This window comes from Mixophyes fleayi, chromosome 8 (genome assembly GCF_038048845.1).
Source record: "Mixophyes fleayi isolate aMixFle1 chromosome 8, aMixFle1.hap1, whole genome shotgun sequence".
In the NCBI taxonomy this organism is placed as follows: Eukaryota; Metazoa; Chordata; class Amphibia; order Anura; family Limnodynastidae; genus Mixophyes; species Mixophyes fleayi.
In genome coordinates, this window is record NC_134409.1 from 142,658,867 (window position 1) to 142,676,769 (window position 17,903).

The 17,903-nt window shown below is 41.6% G+C and overlaps 1 protein-coding gene across 27 annotated transcripts in view; it reads right to left on the reverse strand.

The window, feature by feature from the left end:
* ATP2B2 (ATPase plasma membrane Ca2+ transporting 2) overlaps positions 1–17,903 on the reverse strand; it is a 266,349-nt gene that overhangs the window by 199,692 nt on the left and 48,754 nt on the right. Inside the window, exon 1 of one of the 27 annotated variants that reach the window (XM_075183937.1) lies at positions 3,778–3,814. The exons of 25 other annotated variants lie outside the window; for them this stretch is intronic. The gene's annotated coding sequence lies outside the window, so the exon portion shown is untranslated. Of the gene's footprint in view, positions 1–3,777; positions 3,815–17,903 lie in introns of those variants that run through there. One more of the 27 variants, XM_075183935.1, reaches the window with a different exon arrangement.

A 17,903-nucleotide genomic window follows, 5' to 3' on the forward strand; every position in this document is an offset into this window, starting at 1 on the left:
GCTCCGCTCCTTTCCATCCAGCACATAATGCTCCGCTCCTTTCCATCCGGCACATAATGCTCCGCTCCTTTCCATCCAGCACATAATGCTCCGCTCCTTTCCATCCAGCACATAATGCTCCGCTCCTTTCCATCCGGCACATAATGCTCCGCTCCTTTCCATCCGGCACATAATGCTCCGCTACTTTCCATCCAGCACATAATGCTCCGCTAATTAATTCAAAACATTTCTCATCAATATTGAAGTTTGAGATCAGATTATTCTCTCTCCATTATCACTTCTTCTCTGAATATTGTTATTAGCTCATATTTTTGTATTTTAAATGTTCTTTTTTAATATATAGTAAGTTCCAAAGCGCATAGAATAAGAATAGATAGTGAGAACTGTGTGTAGTATACAGAATAAGAGGAAATACTCTGCAGAATTTATAATGAGTTGGTTGCCATAGATTCAGTCGTCCCTATTGCTTGTTACAATGTATCTGTTATTCTGCATTCTCCAGCATTCAGCCCCCTCTATGCCCTTCCCCCACACGGCACATGGATGTAATGTACACAACCACCTCACTCACGTGTCTTTACGTTTACTAAGTGCAGATTGCATTGTTGGTGACAACAGGTTTTAGCTCTGATGGCTACAGAAATATTGGAGGGAAGCCAGGTATTGTGTAAACGTAACAGGAACGCGCACTTATCAGTCCCCAGCTTTTATTTACACAAGATTTATTTAAATAATATTTGGTAATTAAAACACCTAAATGACTGTTTGTGACCACTCATGCAGCCCTGAAGCAGTATCCTACTAGATTTGTTAGGAAACAACAACTAAATTTAGAAAGTGAAATGTTCATATATTACAAATTATTTCTTACCCCTCACATCTCACATCTCACATCTCGCAGCCAATAAGTAAAAAGCTGCTGATATAAGTCAAAGAGCTGAAATAGAAACGCATTTCATCAATTCCCACTGAAACTTGCGTGAACATACCCACCCATTTCTCAGTGTTTGAAAGCATTCATTAAATTAACACTAACAACCTAAAGGCCCTTTATATAAAGCGGTTTAGATTTCATAGTATCTCCTAGATAATACATATGTAGTTACTTTACCTATATTTTAGCCATTATATATTATATGCAACAACACTGAAATTATACTGAATAAAAATAATGACTAGAAAAAATCCAAGAATATCCCTGGAACTGATAACTATGAGATCCAAGCACAGGCGGATCCTAATGCACAGCCGGATCTCCGCGCTGAAACTGCTTCTGTCAAGCGGCAGAAGACGGACGAACCGCGGCTCCTCCCACGTTCCTTCGTGGAACTGAAGAGCTCTGGGGGTAAATGTATCATAGTCCGGTTTCTTCAACTTTACAAGGCCGCGCCGCTTTAAATTTTAGCTGTCATCTCGCCGAACTCGCGGGAGTTGAAGAAACCGGACTATGATACATTTACCCCCTGGTCTCAGTGTGCTGATTCCAGACATGAGTCACACATAGGAAGATAGAGCTGCATACTGCCTACATGTTATGTTGCTGTATGTGTTTAATTATAATGTGTATATATGAACTGAGGGCGCTACTGTGTGGCGTAATATGAACTGAGGACGCTAATTTGTGGCGTAATATGAACTGAGGGCACTTCAAGGCATCCTTCCCCTTGCAGAACAGGACACGCCCCTCTGGCGGCGATCTGTAGCTCAGAGAATCCCTCTCTCAGTTTCCCTGTGTGTGCATCCTAAAGAAATGTGCCCCACTAACTTATATATCCAAATGGTTTACCCCCTATGTCCCAGGTGAGATTATTACTTCTTAGGAGAGTTGGGAATTGGAAAGAGAAACCTACATAAAGACAGAATCACTGATTAGGTGTATGAGACACAAACTGCTCCCCCCGTCCAGGCCAGCTGGTCACAGATCTGCACACAGAATTTGCCCGATTATAGGCAGGAATTATTCATGTTAAAGGACAAAAGAGATAAAACATCTGCAGCAACATCTTTCGATTCGGTGTCCAATCGAAAGAACATAGAACAGCACAATAATTATATCTGCAATTCCTCAACGTATTTTAGACCCAAAATCTCATCACTGCCAAATTTCCTCTCCGAAGGAATATTAGGATCCGCTAATGCTGATAGTGAAATAATTGATTCAGTAAATAAAAGAATAAAAAAATGTTTTCTGAAAAAAGCTGCTCAAGCAATCTATGGGTTAATAAACACCTAGGGGATAAATGTATTAAGTCCAAGTCTTAGGAAATCAGCGAGTTTGCAGTTAAAATTTAAAGCACCAAAGGCTTTAAAGGCATCGACGCTTTAAATGTTCACTACAAACTCGCTGATTTCCTGCAACTTGGAGAAATTGGTACTTAATACATTTACCCCCTAGATTGGGGAAGGGTGGCCGGAAATCCAAGTGAACGAACAAAAGCCAGGGAACAAATTTAATTTACACTAAACTTGCAAACAAAATGATCTTTCTAGTTAGATACACTGTTCTAGAGAATGTACCTAAAGAACAATCAGATTCAGGAGTAGGTTTATATTTGCACAACAGATAATTTGTTTCTATTTTTCACATTTAAATCCCTTCCCCAAAAGCCCACAAAGATGAATTTATGCTCTAAAGGGTTAAAGGAGTAACATATTGATGTGGGAAGATGAGATGGAGCAACGTAACTGACCAACTGATCAGGGCGATCGCCCCCCCCCCCCTAGCAGGGGCTTGCTGCCGACAGCTGCACACTGTGCAGGTCCGTTCAGCATTGACAGTGTGCTGCCCGGCTGCTCTGATTGTGTTTTAAACACAACACGCGGGACAGCACACTGCCAATGCTGAACGGACCTGCACATACTGTGCAGCCGTCAGCAGCCTTAGAAATTAGAAAGGGGGCGGGGCCTAAATCCCCCCCCCCCTAAAATCGCCCCGGGTAGAGCAGTTGCCTAGATCCGCCCCTGTGGAAGGACCAGGTATAAAGACTGATCACTGTGGTGATATATATATATATATATATATATATATATATATATATATATCCAATGCTATGCAGCCACCTGGCTCACAGTACAATGTACTTGGGGCAGTGGTCTTCAGATCTTCTATCTGTTTTTACCCCTGAGTGATCCCGGAAGGGGGCAGGAGCAGTCAATGGCATCACTTTGGCCCCGTCCCTGCTACGAAATCTAAATTTGTCATGGGAGATGGGCTAAAATGATGTTATTTTACCGCGAATCTCGTCATTGAGGCTCACATCCTGCCCACTTCACTAGGATTGAGCAAGATGCGGGAGAATTGCCTGCTCGACCGGGAGACCTACCCAGAATTCAGGAGTCTCCTGGACTTTCCGGGAGAGTGGGCAAGTATGATTTAGAATATACACTGTCCTCAGAAGACAGGACATAGCAGATGGACAAATGGATGCTGTACATATGGAACAGGACACAGCACACGGGAGACACAGTAATGTACATAGCCAACAAGACACATTACACAGAAATAGACATAGTCCAACTCTGTCTGCTTCAACCCTCTAACAAAGTTCTACTTGGAGAACAAAATTTATCTTTCCAGAAAACATCTCTCTCTCTCTACTGTATTAAATATTAGCACAGACATAAAATACAAATGTTATATTTTATACATAAATATTCTAATAGTATTTTCTGCAATTAATTTGTTTATTGAGGTCAAATTAAATCCACAAGCACTTCCCTAACTCCCCAATCTATGGTATGTACCCAATTCTTGCCCTAATCATTCGTTCTACCAACCTTGAGAAGCTGCGGAACCCACGGACAGGAAGTGAATGACAAGAGAGAGATTGGCAACAGAGTAACCCAGTGTCAGGGAAATCTCTCTTATTAGCTTGGGAAGGATTTCTATGAGGAAATTGTGATGGGAAATGGTCCAAGTGTGGTAAGACTGAAACACATGGGCGTTTATGATTGTTGGCTTAAAGTGTTTACATTGAGGTTCTGCATATTTCCCAATATAACTAGACAAAGTCGTTCTAAAACAAATCCTGTCCTGCAGCCAAACTGTTGACAGCCACAAACATCCACGTATGAGTACACAGACCCAGCGCAGTACAGTCTTCCTGGTCTTGCGGCTTCTACAACTCCAGCAATTTTTCAACTTTCAGCGAATGTGATTTGTAAAGTATAAAAAAAGTGAAAAGCAGCTGCAACAGCACATAGTAAACACCTCATAGCTTACACTATATCACCTCCATATACTGCAGTGCTGTACAATAAGGAGATATACAGAATATACCATGATAACACTACAGGAACATACAGTGATACAGAAGGTGAGAGGACCCCGCTCACTACAGCTTATATCACCCCCATATACTGCAGCACTGTACAATACGGAGACATGTCCGTGTCGTACTGATCACAATAATTGAATAAAATACTTGTCAGCATCTAAGAGATAAATTGACGGACATGGTCTTGGCATATTTGTTATTAAGAGACTGTAAATATACATGAGATAACATTACCAATCTGATGATCCTAATAAAAAATCTGATATTATTTAGAAGCGGCATTACCTCTTCTGCCCATAAGTACAGGAGTACAAGGAGCTGTGAGTTACATATGAAGTTGTATGATATATATCATAGGCTGCAACAGATATCATTTTATTTCTTTCATACTCACATCATGTTACATTGCTGTGGAGTTACGCAGCACATTTACAGAGTATGATTCAACACATAAGATGAAACATGTCAAAATATTGATCGAGTTCTATATAGACTACAGTGACACATTTTTTCTTCAGGTCTATAATACACATGGAGAAACATACCAATGACCGCCGCCTCTCCTCCACTCTGGTCACCTCTGTCCACTCCAGAATCCAATACTTCTCCCGTGCAGCCCCCCTTCACTGGAACGTCCTCCCTCGCTCCATCCGTCTCTCTCTCACTCTAAGCTCCTTCAAATGGGCACTTAAAACTTACCTGTTCCTCAAAGCCTACCAACCTTCCACCTAACCCGTTCTCCCCTCTCTCCACCCAGCGCTTTTCTCTCTCATATACTTCAACTGGCTCCCTTTGTGACTGAGTTTTGTTCACCCTCCCTTAGGATGTAAGCTCATTTGAGCAGGGCCCTATTCCCTCCTGTCTCCATACCTGTTCTTCCATCTTTACTGCATTAGCCTGCCTGGAGCTTCTGAAGTTTTGGTATTTTTTGTTTATTGTTCAGTTATGTTTTGCCCTGTACAGTCTACTATTTGTGCTGTGTACGGCGCTGCAGAACTCTTGTGGCACCTAACAAATAAAGGATAATAATAATATAACTGACCTTTCTACACAGAAATAGCATCCTTAGAAGACAAGCGTCACACAACGCTGTTCCGTGGTGCTGCCGGATGTGAACGTAGAAGTTCTATCCTGCATCCAAACCACTGACCACCTCCAAATCCTCAGTATGTTTCATAAGATGCGATGTTACGGTACTGGAGCCCTTCGGAGTACTTGATATTTAAACTTCAAACTTTTATATTACACTCAAATTGCCAATAGCAGGTATTAGTAAATGTAATAAATTAATTAATTTCAAAATAGACATATTAATTATACAGTTGATGGATTTTTCACACAGTTCTGTTCATCAGATCAAATAATATATCTTGAAGGAAGTAATTAACAATGGAATGTGACTTCAGAATAGCACAAGTGGGAATGTCCTATATATTCACAATGCATAGGCTCAATGACTGTACTTCATACTTGCCTACTTTCAAACTTCTCTTTCGGGAGAGTCATGTGACACGGGGTAGGAGGAGGCGTGGTAACACCCTCAAGTCACTGTAGCTCCTCCTCCATCACTTGCCTACTCTTCCGGAAATTCGGGAGATCTCCCTGAAATTCTGGATCCTCCTGGAAATTCCAGGAGACTAGGCAAGAATGTGCTCCCTGACTGTATTTATGTGCTCTGTGCTCACTATGTGTCTGTATCTATGTGACTGATTGTATCTATGTGCTCACTATGTGACTGTATCTATGTGCTCACTGAGTGACTGTATCTATGTGCTGTCTGACTGTATCTATGCTAGAGATGGTCACTGACCCCCGTGTTTTGGTTTTGGATTCGGTTTTGGATCTGGATTACCGTCGTGTTTTGGTTTTGGTTTTGGTTTTGCAAAACCGCCATTGCGTGTTTTGGTTTTGGTTTTGGTTTTGTTTGGTTTTGTTTTGCTATTTTGTTGGAAAATACATGTTTTTGTGCCTAAAATAACCCAATTTAGTGCTCCAACTGTTTTAGAGATAAGTAATCTAATTGTTGAGGTAATAAATCATCCAAAAAAACTGTTTAATTCTTCGTTGGTAGGCCTTCATTTATTCTACACACAAAACAGATTGTCTTCCTCTCCATCTATGCATATTGGCAATGCAGCCATCGTCTTTGAATCTATATTACACCCTACACTTATAGTTAAATATGTAAAGAAATGGAAAAAGACAGTTTGCTTTCTGTCTCTATAGGCCCCCTCCACTTTTTTAAAAAAACAAAAAATTCAGCCATTATAGACTGTACAATATTAATTGACATGGAGAAAGCCAGTTTGGTTTCTGTCTCTCTAGGCCCCCCTCCACTTGTATAAAATACTAATAAATTCAGCCGTTATATACTGTACAATATAAATTGAAATGGACAAAGGCAGTTTGGTATCTGTCTGCATCAGATCCTCTCTCCACTAGGAGTAAAATAGAAAACTATTCAGCCGTTATATAATCTAGAATATAAATAGAAATTGAGAAAGGCAATTTGGTATCTGTCTGCATCATAATCATCAACATCATCATTAGCGCCCTCGTCGCCTACACAAATCTCCCCCTCATCCTCTTCTAATTCCAAAGTGGCATCCTCAATTTGGGTATCACCGGCTACACTCGGGCTATTAAGGCACACATCAGCAGAATGCTCACGATTAGACATCCCACTGTTGGATGGACTCTCCACAGGGATTGTTGTCATTTGTGAATCAGAGCAAATATTCTCCTGTAATGCCTCACTGTTATCTTGCAGCTCGGCTTTGACGCGTAACAGTAGTTGTGCACCAATTGTAGGCTGGGTAACTTTTTGGGATCTGCCACTAATAGCCAAAGGTGAAGGCCTCATTCTCTCTTTGCCACTGCGTGTGTAGAATGGCATGCTTGCAATTTTTTTTTTATCGTCACTTAACTTTTGCTCAGTTACACTTCTTTTTCGCTTCAATACAGTAAATTTTTTTTTGGTTTTTGTTTTTTGCACTAATTTGAAAACACTCTGTTGTTTGACATCGCCTTGGCCAGATGACGTACTGGGAACACTAACATCAGGACTGGTGACAGAACCTGGTTGCTCATTTAGATCATATGTGGACTGCTTTGAATCCATTGCGTAGATACTGCTGACAGATATGACTTTTGACAGCCAGAAATATTAATGCACAATTAGGGAGGACACCCCAAAAACACTGAGGAGTGCTAAAATTTATTGAGTAGATACTGCTGACAGATATGACTTTTGACAGCCAGAAATATTAATGCACAATTAGAGAGGACACCCCAAAAACACTGAGGAGTGCTAACATTTATTGAGTAGATACTGCTGACAGATATGACTTTTGACAGCCAGAAATATTAATGCACAATTAGAGAGGACACCCCAAAAACACTGAGGAGTGCTAACATTTATTGAGTAGATACTGCTGACAGATATGACTTTTGACAGCCAGAAATATTAATGCACAATTAGGGAGGACACCCCAAAAACACTGAGGAGTGCTAAAATTTATTGAGTAGATACTGCTGACAGATATGACTTTTGACAGCCAGAAATATTAATGCACAATTAGAGAGGACACCCCAAAAACACTGAGGAGTGCTTAAAATTATTGAGTAGATACTGCTGACAGATATGACTTTTGACAGCCAGAAATATTAATGCACAATTAGAGAGGACACCCCAAAAACACTGAGGAGTGCTAACATTTATTGAGTAGATACTGCTGACAGATATGACTTTTGACAGCCAGAAATATTAATGCACAATTAGAGAGGACACCCCAAAAACACTGAGGAGTGCTTAAAATTATTGAGTAGATACTGCTGACAGATATGACTTTTGACAGCCAGAAATATTAATGCACAATTAGAGAGGACACCCCAAAAACACTGAGGAGTGCTAACATTTATTGAGTAGATACTGCTGACAGATATGACTTTTGACAGCCAGAAATATTAATGCACAATTAGAGAGGACACCCCAAAAACACTGAGGAGTGCTAACATTTATTGAGTAGATACTGCTGACAGATATGACTTTTGACAGCCAGAAATATTAATGCACAATTATGGGGGACAACCCAAAAGCGCTGGGGAGTGCCAAATATGAAGAAAAAATAATAAACCTCTATCCTCCTCTCTGCACTAGCGATTTTGGTTAGAGCAATTGCAAGAACAATATTGTATTCTTTCTCTGTCCCTGCTCTAATTAGCCTATGACTACACCCTGCTCTCTCCCTCTGTCAAATGGCGATGGATTGCTGTGGAGGCGTGTATTTATAAAGTTGAAGTATCGCGAGAACCGAGTCCCGAGATCCGACGACGTCACAATGACGTTCGGCCTCGATTTGGATTCGGAATTGGCGGGAGAGTACCGAGCTGCTCAGCTCGGTACTCGGATACCCAAAGTTCGGGTGGGTTCGGTTCTCGGAGAACCGGACCCGCCCATCTCTAATCTATGCACTCACTGAGTGATTGTATCTATGTGCTGTCTGACTGTATCTATGTGCTCACTGAGTGACTGTATCTATGTGCTGTCTGACTGTATCTATGCACTCACTGAGTGATTGTATCTATGTTCTCTCTGACTGTATCTATGTGCTTACTGAGTGACTGTATCTATGTGCTGTCTGACTGTATCTATGTGCTTACTGAGTGACTGTATCTATGTGCTTACTGAGTGACTGTATCTATGTGCTTACTGAGTGACTGTATCTATGCGCTAACTGAGTGATTGTATCTATGTTCTCTCTGACTGTATCTATGCACTCACTGAGTGACTGTATCTATGTGCTGTCTGACTGTATCTATGTGCTTACTGAGTGACTGTATCTATGTGCTTACTGAGTGACTGTATCTATGCGCTAACTGAGTGATTGTATCTATGTTCTCTCTGACTGTATCTATGCACTCACTGAGTGATTGTATCTATGTGACTGATTGGATCTATGTGACTATATCTATTTGTCCACTGAGCAACTAAACTGCATCAAGCTTAGTTAACCAAAGTGAAGGCCACAAACATAGCAACTAGGGTAAACAAAGAATTTGTTTTTTTCTGAAGCCCAGATTATTTGGTACGCTGAGAAAGATTTGTGGGGGCCCCAGGTCTTATAGCTTGAGGGGTCCTCCGCCAGTTTTCACAGTGGATTGGCCCCATGGCTGTGTGCCCTGACCAGTGGAAGAGCTCTCTGCCTGCGACTTCCTATTGGTCCACACCATGACCCCCCCCCCCCCCCCCTGCCCTTGTTGGTGGAGATTGTACAAGATTAAGTGGCTTTGTCCAGAGCAGGACAATATTAGCTGCATGGTCAGTTTGGATGTAGACTCCTCGCTGGACTTGGAGCATTATCACAGAGGACTTCTAGTAGCAGAGTATGTTCCAGCCTCACTTAACAAAATGAGCATGCGGATGGTTAGACAATGTGTTCTGGGCCTGCAAATGTATTTGTTATTTGCTTTTGTAAAGGTATCATTTTCACTGTAACTTCCACTTATCTCCCTTTGTACAGCAGCAGCTCGACACTTCCAGCAGCACAATAGGTGCCGCACAAAGCGATTATACTGGGAGAGGAGAGAAATTCACCAGGTCGTGCTCAGCAGCAACAACGAAGTCAGTTCTCAGCTCCATCATTACCTGCATTGGGAGTAATACTAACGGCTTCATTACTGAATGTCACCAGTGCCTTCAGCTTATATATAGGGACTGACAGTCCCTATTTCTAGCCATGTACCTTGTATTTATATGGTGAGCGTAATACAGGTTACCCCATGTGGACTGCGGCTGCTGTACATCTAATAAGTCTTTAACAGATCCAACATTGTATCAGAACATATATTAAGTTTTTATCACAATTAAGTATCATTTGTTTTCTGAATACAGGTTTACACTAAACTCAATCCACAATTGTTGTGGAACAAAATGTATATTTACATGAAGCTCTTTGAGAGCAACTTTGAAGTTCGATGTTTGTCAAAGACAAAAACCAAACTTAAAGAATAACAGTATTACAGTCCTGTCCCATCAACTATCACTGTGCTGATCCATCCATCCACCAGATGGAAACTCGCAGAACTTATACCATTTGAATTAAACATGTTAAATATCATTTCAGACCACAATGTGGAATTACATTTGTACCCACTCTTCCCCATTCCACAAACAGGACCTTTCTTTTCTATATCTGTCCATTTACATTTCCAAAACTATCTGGTCATCCTACAATCTAATAAGAAACTTTCTCATATAATCTGGTCCTGTGTACAACTCTTATATAAAATAGATTTATATATACACAAAATATATCATGTACAGTAAACTGTATATACACTATATGGACAAAAGTGACCATCACACCAACAGGGACTGTAATGACATTGTACACAAATACATATACATTAATATGGAGTCGGTTCCCCTTTTGCAGTGATAACAGCTTCCACTTCTTGGAAGGCTCCACAAGATGTTGGAATGTTTCTGTGGGAATTTGTGCCCATTCATTCTGTAGAGTATTTATGAGGTCAGACACTGATGTTGGAGGAGAAGACCTGGCTCACAGTCTCCGTTCCAGTTCTTCCCAAAGGTGTTTGATGGGATTGAGGTAGAAGCTTGAAGTCACTGAGCTCTTCAGAACGACCTATTTTGTATCACTAATGTTTGCAAATGGAGACTGAATGGCTGGTGCTGGATGTTATACACCTCTGGGAACGGGTCTGATTGACACACCTCAATTCAATACTTAACAGGTGTGGCCAAATACTTTTGTCCATAGAGTGTGTGTGTGTGTGTGTGTGTGTGTGTGTGTGTGTATATATGATATACATACTATCAGCCAGCGCTGCATGGGTCCAATTTGTAATGTATAGAAGTTTTTATATATTAAAAAATTATTTGGTAAGTAGACCTGGATGCTCTTTAGAAAATAAGATTTTTGCTTTGTCGTGTTGTTATGTTGTGTTGTCTTTATGTTGTGTTGTTGTTATGTCGTGTTGTCGTTATGTTGTGTTGTATTTATGTTGTGTTGTTGTTATGTTGTGTTGTCGTTATGTCGTGTTGTCGTTATGTTGTGTTGTCTTTATGTTGTGTTGTATTTATGTCGTGTTGTTGCACGGTTTCCTTCCAGCAGTCAAACAATTGTTTACAACCAAAAAATGATGTTTTCAATGTTTGTTACTCTGTCACTTTGTTGCATTGTTGCTATGAGGTCTAATAGGTGACTTTTTCGATACTAAAAGACTATGTAAGATATTACACATTACACATATGTGTCTCAGTAGCTATCACAGAACAAGTGTGTGCATTGGGAAGTTTTATTATATTGTAACGATTGTTATTTAAATTTATGATCTAATAAAATATTTGTGTGTTCTGAATTTATTGTACATCTGCATGTGTGTATATTTCAGTCTGTTATGTGTGTTTATCTACGACAAGTACTGTTTATACGGAGTGTATTTCCACACATATTTAAATCATAACGTATCTTGCGAAACACTTTGACTTGAATATAGCCGGAAATACGCGCAGCTTGAATACTCTTTTTAAGTATTAACTATGTATTAACTTTTTAAGTATTAACTAAAATTATGTCCAGTTCTGTTCGGAATATGTCCAAATCCGAGGCCCTAAATCTGCCCATTCCTCCCATGAATAGAAAAGGATAAAACAAACTTCAAATTGCTCTCTTCAGAGAAATCACCAATTTGGAAGTGAAAATCACCAGAGACCTCCCACAGATTTTCTATGGGATCTATGTAGACCGTACTTGTTGGCTTCTTCACTCTTTGCAATCATTACCAATTCTCATCAAACCGTCCTATATATCCAAATCTGCCCACATACATTATGGGGTAATTTACTAAACTGCAGGCTTGAACAAGTGGAGATGTTGCCTATAGCAACCAATCGGATTCTAGCTGTCACTTTGTAGAATGTACTAAATAAATGATAAATAGAATCTGATTGGTTGCTATAGGCAACATCTCCACTTTTTAAAACCCGCAGTTTAGTAAATATACCCCTAGGAGTGTGAGAAAGTACAGAAATAAATGTAATTATTCCAGAGCCGAATCCTTATGGGAGGAAAACCGGATCTGTACAATTACCATGTGCCTGAGTCAAAGTGAGACGTATGATTATTTACGTAGCGACCCATTGCTCTTTTCGAACTGAGCATGCTCAAAAAGTGAATGTACACAAATGAGACTATTCAGATCTGCAGCTTTTTGGAGCCTATGACACCTCAAGCCTGAAGAGCTGTGATGGGGGAGGAAAGGGGTGTTCAACGGCAGTGTACAGTAAGGGGGGGCTCGAATAACTGTGATTCAGACTGGTCAGGGGCAGTAAATAGAGGATGATGATGACCCAAACTAGCCAGCCGCTTGTAATTAGAGGGTTTTAAAATAATTAGCAGTTATTGAGACTTTAGTAGCTGCTCAGCCATAGATTAGGAGTTGGGGAACGTGTTGTAGCAAAGATAAAAAAAATGTTTGTCCGCATAACTGTATAGTGCTGTATAAGGTTATTCATGTTGAATGATGCTTCAGAGCAGGGAATCTGCCCCATATGGAGGGAGGGCTGGAAAACTTTATCCCGGGGAGCGAGACTCAGAAGACTATTTTAAAGGAAAAAAAATGCAGGTGGCCCAGTGACCTAGCCCAAGTAACCCACTATGGGACCAGCACAGGGGGCATGAGCCCCCCAGCCAGCCCCTGCCCATATGATTACTCACTTCCAGCGCTGGCCCAGAGGAAGGCCTACAACAAGCCCCTCTCTTTGGATCACTCCCTGTTTTATAGCTGAAATAATAGGACTTACCGTGTGTAGAACATATTTTAAATTTACCACTACCAGTAAATTTAGACAGAAATATCTCTACATTCGTTGCTTCTCCGTGTCTATATCACACACGAGTCACTTTCTATGTGTCTAATGTTATTACACCCTCTACGGAGACCTGTCTATAATACAGAGGACATCTCTGATTACATCTTAACACCTCAACTATCTCACAATACAAACACAGGGATACATTTACTTACAGCTGCTACACTAACAATCCCAACATAATCTCCAAGTGTCAGAGACTGGTCTAAGAAGATCAACAGCAGCTGTACATACATCCAGGGGCGGATCTAGAAAAATGCTGTACCCGGGGCGAGATGGGGGGGGGGGGGGGCGATCGCCCCGATCGCCCCCACCTGGATCCGCCACTACATACATCATCCTAGTTTTCTGATTAAACTTGAATATAGTTTTCTAGATTTCCACCCCACTCAGGGTTTGAATGTAGATAATAGGAACTAACGCCTACTGAACAGTGTAACAATCAGGCCCTTTGTCCATAATACACTTAAGAGTATATTTACTGAAATGCTGGTTTGAAAAAGTGAAGATGTTGCCTATAGCAACCAATCAGATCATAGCTGTCATTTTGTAGAATGTAGTAAAGAAATGATAACTAGAATCTGGCTGGTTGCTATAGCAACATCTCCACTTTTTCAAACGCACAGTTCAGTAAAGATACCGCTTAGTCTTCATCTCTTGTTCCTGCTCTCTTACTTCCTCCAGTTTACACAGCACCAACTGTCAAAGCCTTAAATACCAGATATCAACACAAAATCGCAATTTGGCACCTAGTAAAATGCTCAGTGACAGCCTCATGTTTCCAAAAGCTGCATCCAATAGCAACGGGAGTTTATGCTTTAAAACATATTTCAATTTTACCAACAGTGACAATTGTAGAGTCACAGACATACTTCATGGCAGACAGACAGGAGTTTTGTTCAGGAAAAAGTCAAATACCTTCAGTGTAACTATATATAATGGTTCTATTCCACTTCTAGAAGTTATCAGTCCCCCGGGGGGAAAGCTAAACGCATCCACTTGCTACAAGTACTGAGGGAGGATAGGTAAATGCTTCCTCTTACTACTAGTACTGAGTGAGGATAGGTAAATGCTTCCTCTTACTACTAGTACTGAGTGAGGATAGGTAAACGCTTCCACTTACTACAAGTACTGAGGGAGGATAGGTAAACGCTTCTACTTACTACAAGTACTGAGGGAGGATAGGTAAACGCTTCCTCTTACTACAAGTACTGAGGGAGGATAGGTAAACGCTTCCACTTACTACAAGTACTGAGGGAGGATAGGTAAACGCTTCCACTTACTACATGTACTGAGGGAGGATAGGTAAACGCTTCCACTTACTACAAGTACTGAGGGAGGATAGGTAAACGCTTCCTCTTACTACAAGTACTGAGGGAGGATACGTAAACGCTTCCTCTTACTACAAGTACTGAGGGAGGATAGGTAAACGCTCCCACTTACTACAAGTACTGAGGGAGGATAGGTAAACGCTTCCACTTACTACTAGTACTGAGTGAGGATAGGTAAACGCTTCCTCTTACTACAAGTACTGAGGGAGGATACGTAAACGCTTCCACTTACTACAAGTACTGAGGGAGGATAGGTAAACGCTCCCACTTACTACAAGTACTGAGGGAGGATAGGTAAACGCTTCCTCTTACTACAAGTACTGAGGGAGGATACGTAAACGCTTCCTCTTACTACAAGTACTGAGGGAGGATACGTAAACGCTTCCTCTTACTACAAGTACTGAGGGAGGATAGGTAAACGCTTCCACTTACTACTAGTACTGAGTGAGGATAGGTAAACGCTTCCTCTTACTACAAGTACTGAGGGAGGATACGTAAACGCTTCCTCTTACTACAAGTACTGAGGGAGGATAGGTAAACGCTTCCACTTACTACTAGTACTGAGTGAGGATAGGTAAACGCTTCCTCTTACTACAAGTACTGAGGGAGGATACGTAAACGCTTCCTCTTACTACAAGTACTGAGGGAGGATAGGTAAACACTTCCTCTTACTACAAGTACTGAGGGAGGATACGTAAACGCTTCCTCTTACTACAAGTACTGAGGGAGGATAGGTAAACGCTTCCACTTACTACTAGTACTGAGTGAGGATAGGTAAACGCTTCCTCTTACTACAAGTACTGAGGGAGGATAGGTAAACGCTTCCTCTTACTACAAGTACTGAGGGAGGATACGTAAACGCTTCCTCTTACTACAAGTACTGAGGGAGGATACGTAAACGCTTCCACTTACTACAAGTACTGAGGGAGGATAGGTAAACGCTCCCACTTACTACAAGTACTGAGGGAGGATAGGTAAACGCTTCCTCTTACTACAAGTACTGAGGGAGGATACGTAAACGCTTCCTCTTACTACAAGTACTGAGGGAGGATACGTAAACGCTTCCTCTTACTACAAGTACTGAGGGAGGATAGGTAAACGCTTCCACTTACTACAAGTACTGAGGGAGGATAGGTAAACGCTCCCACTTACTACAAGTACTGAGGGAGGATAGGTAAACGCTTCCTCTTACTACAAGTACTGAGGGAGGATACGTAAACGCTTCCTCTTACTACAAGTACTGAGGGAGGATACGTAAACGCTTCCACTTACTACAAGTACTGAGTGAGGATAGGTAAACGCTTCCTCTTACTACAAGTACTGAGGGAGGATACGTAAACGCTTCCTCTTACTACTAGTACTGAGTGAGGATAGGTAAACGCTTCCACTTACTACAAGTACTGAGGGAGGATAGGTAAACGCTCCCACTTACTACAAGTACTGAGGGAGGATAGGTAAACGCACCCACTTACTACAAGTACTGAGTGAGGATAGGTAAACGCTTCCTCTTACTACTAGTACTGAGGGAGGATAGGTAAACGCTCCCACTTACTACAAGTACTGAGGGAGGATAGGTAAACGCTCCCACTTACTACAAGTACTGAGGGAGGATAGGTAAACGCTTCCACTTACTACAAGTACTGAGGGAGGATAGGTAAACGCTTCCACTTACTACATGTACTGAGGGAGGATAGGTAAACGCTCCCACTTACTACAAGTACTGAGGGAGGATAGGTAAACGCTCCCACTTACTACAAGTACTGAGGGATGATACGTAAACGCTTCCTCTTACTACTAGTACTGAGGGAGGATAGGTAAACGCTCCCACTTACTACAAGTACTGAGGGAGGATAGGTAAACGCTCCCACTTACTACAAGTACTGAGGGAGGATAGGTAAACGCTTCCACTTACTACAAGTACTGAGGGAGGATAGGTAAACACTCCCACTTACTACAAGTACTGAGGGAGGATAGGTAAACGCTTCCACTTACTACAAGTACTGAGGGAGGATAGGTAAACGCTTCCTCTTACTACAAGTACTGAGGGAGGATAGGTAAACGCTTCCACTTACTACAAGTACTGAGGGAGGATAGGTAAACGCTTCCACTTACTACTAGTACTGAGGGAGGATAGGTAAACGCTTCCACTTACTACAAGTACTGAGGGAGGATAGGTAAACGCTTCCTCTTACTACTAGTACTGAGGGAGGATAGGTAAACGCTCCCACTTACTACAAGTACTGAGGGAGGATAGGTAAACGCTTCCTCTTACTACTAGTACTGAGGGAGGATAGGTAAACGCTCCCACTTACTACAAGTACTGAGGGAGGATAGGTAAACGCTCCCACTTACTACAAGTACTGAGGGAGGATAGGTAAACACTTCCACTTACTACAAGTACTAAGGGAGGATAGGTAAACGCTCCCACTTACTACAAGTACTGAGGGAGGATAGGTAAACACTTCCACTTACTACAAGTACTAAGGGAGGATAGGTAAACGCCTCCACTTACTACAAGTACTGAGGGAGGATAGGTAAACGCTCCCACTTACTACAAGTACTGAGGGAGGATAGGTAAACGCTTCCTCTTACTACAAGTACTGAGGGAGGATAGGTAAACGCTTTCACTTACTACAAGTACTGAGGGAGGATAGGTAAACGCTTCCTCTTACTACAAGTACTGAGGGAGGATAGGTAAACGCTTCCTCTTACTACAAGTACTGAGGGAGGATAGGTAAACGCCTCCACTTACTACAAGTACTGAGGGAGGATAGGTAAACGCTCCCACTTACTACAAGTACTGAGGGAGGATAGGTAAACACTTCCACTTACTACAAGTACTAAGGGAGGATAGGTAAACGCCTCCACTTACTACAAGTACTGAGGGAGGATAGGTAAACGCTTCCTCTTACTACAAGTACTGAGGGAGGATAGGTAAACGCTCCCACTTACTACAAGTACTGAGGGAGGATAGGTAAACGCTCCCACTTACTACAAGTACTGAGGGAGGATAGGTAAACGCTTCCTCTTACTACAAGTACTGAGTGAGGATAGGTAAACGCTTCTACTTACTACAAGTACTGAGGGAGGATAGGTAAACGCTTCTACTTACTACAAGTACTGAGGGAGGATAGGTAAACGCTCCCACTTACTACAAGTACTGAGGGAGGATAGGTAAACGCTTCCTCTTACTACAAGTACTAAGGGAGGATAGGTAAACGCTCCCACTTACTACAAGTACTGAGTGAGGATAGGTAAACGCTTCTACTTACTACAAGTACTGAGGGAGGATAGGTAAACGCTCCCACTTACTACAAGTACTGAGGGAGGATAGGTAAACGCTCCCACTTACTACAAGTACTGAGGGAGGATAGGTAAACGCTTCCACTTACTACAAGT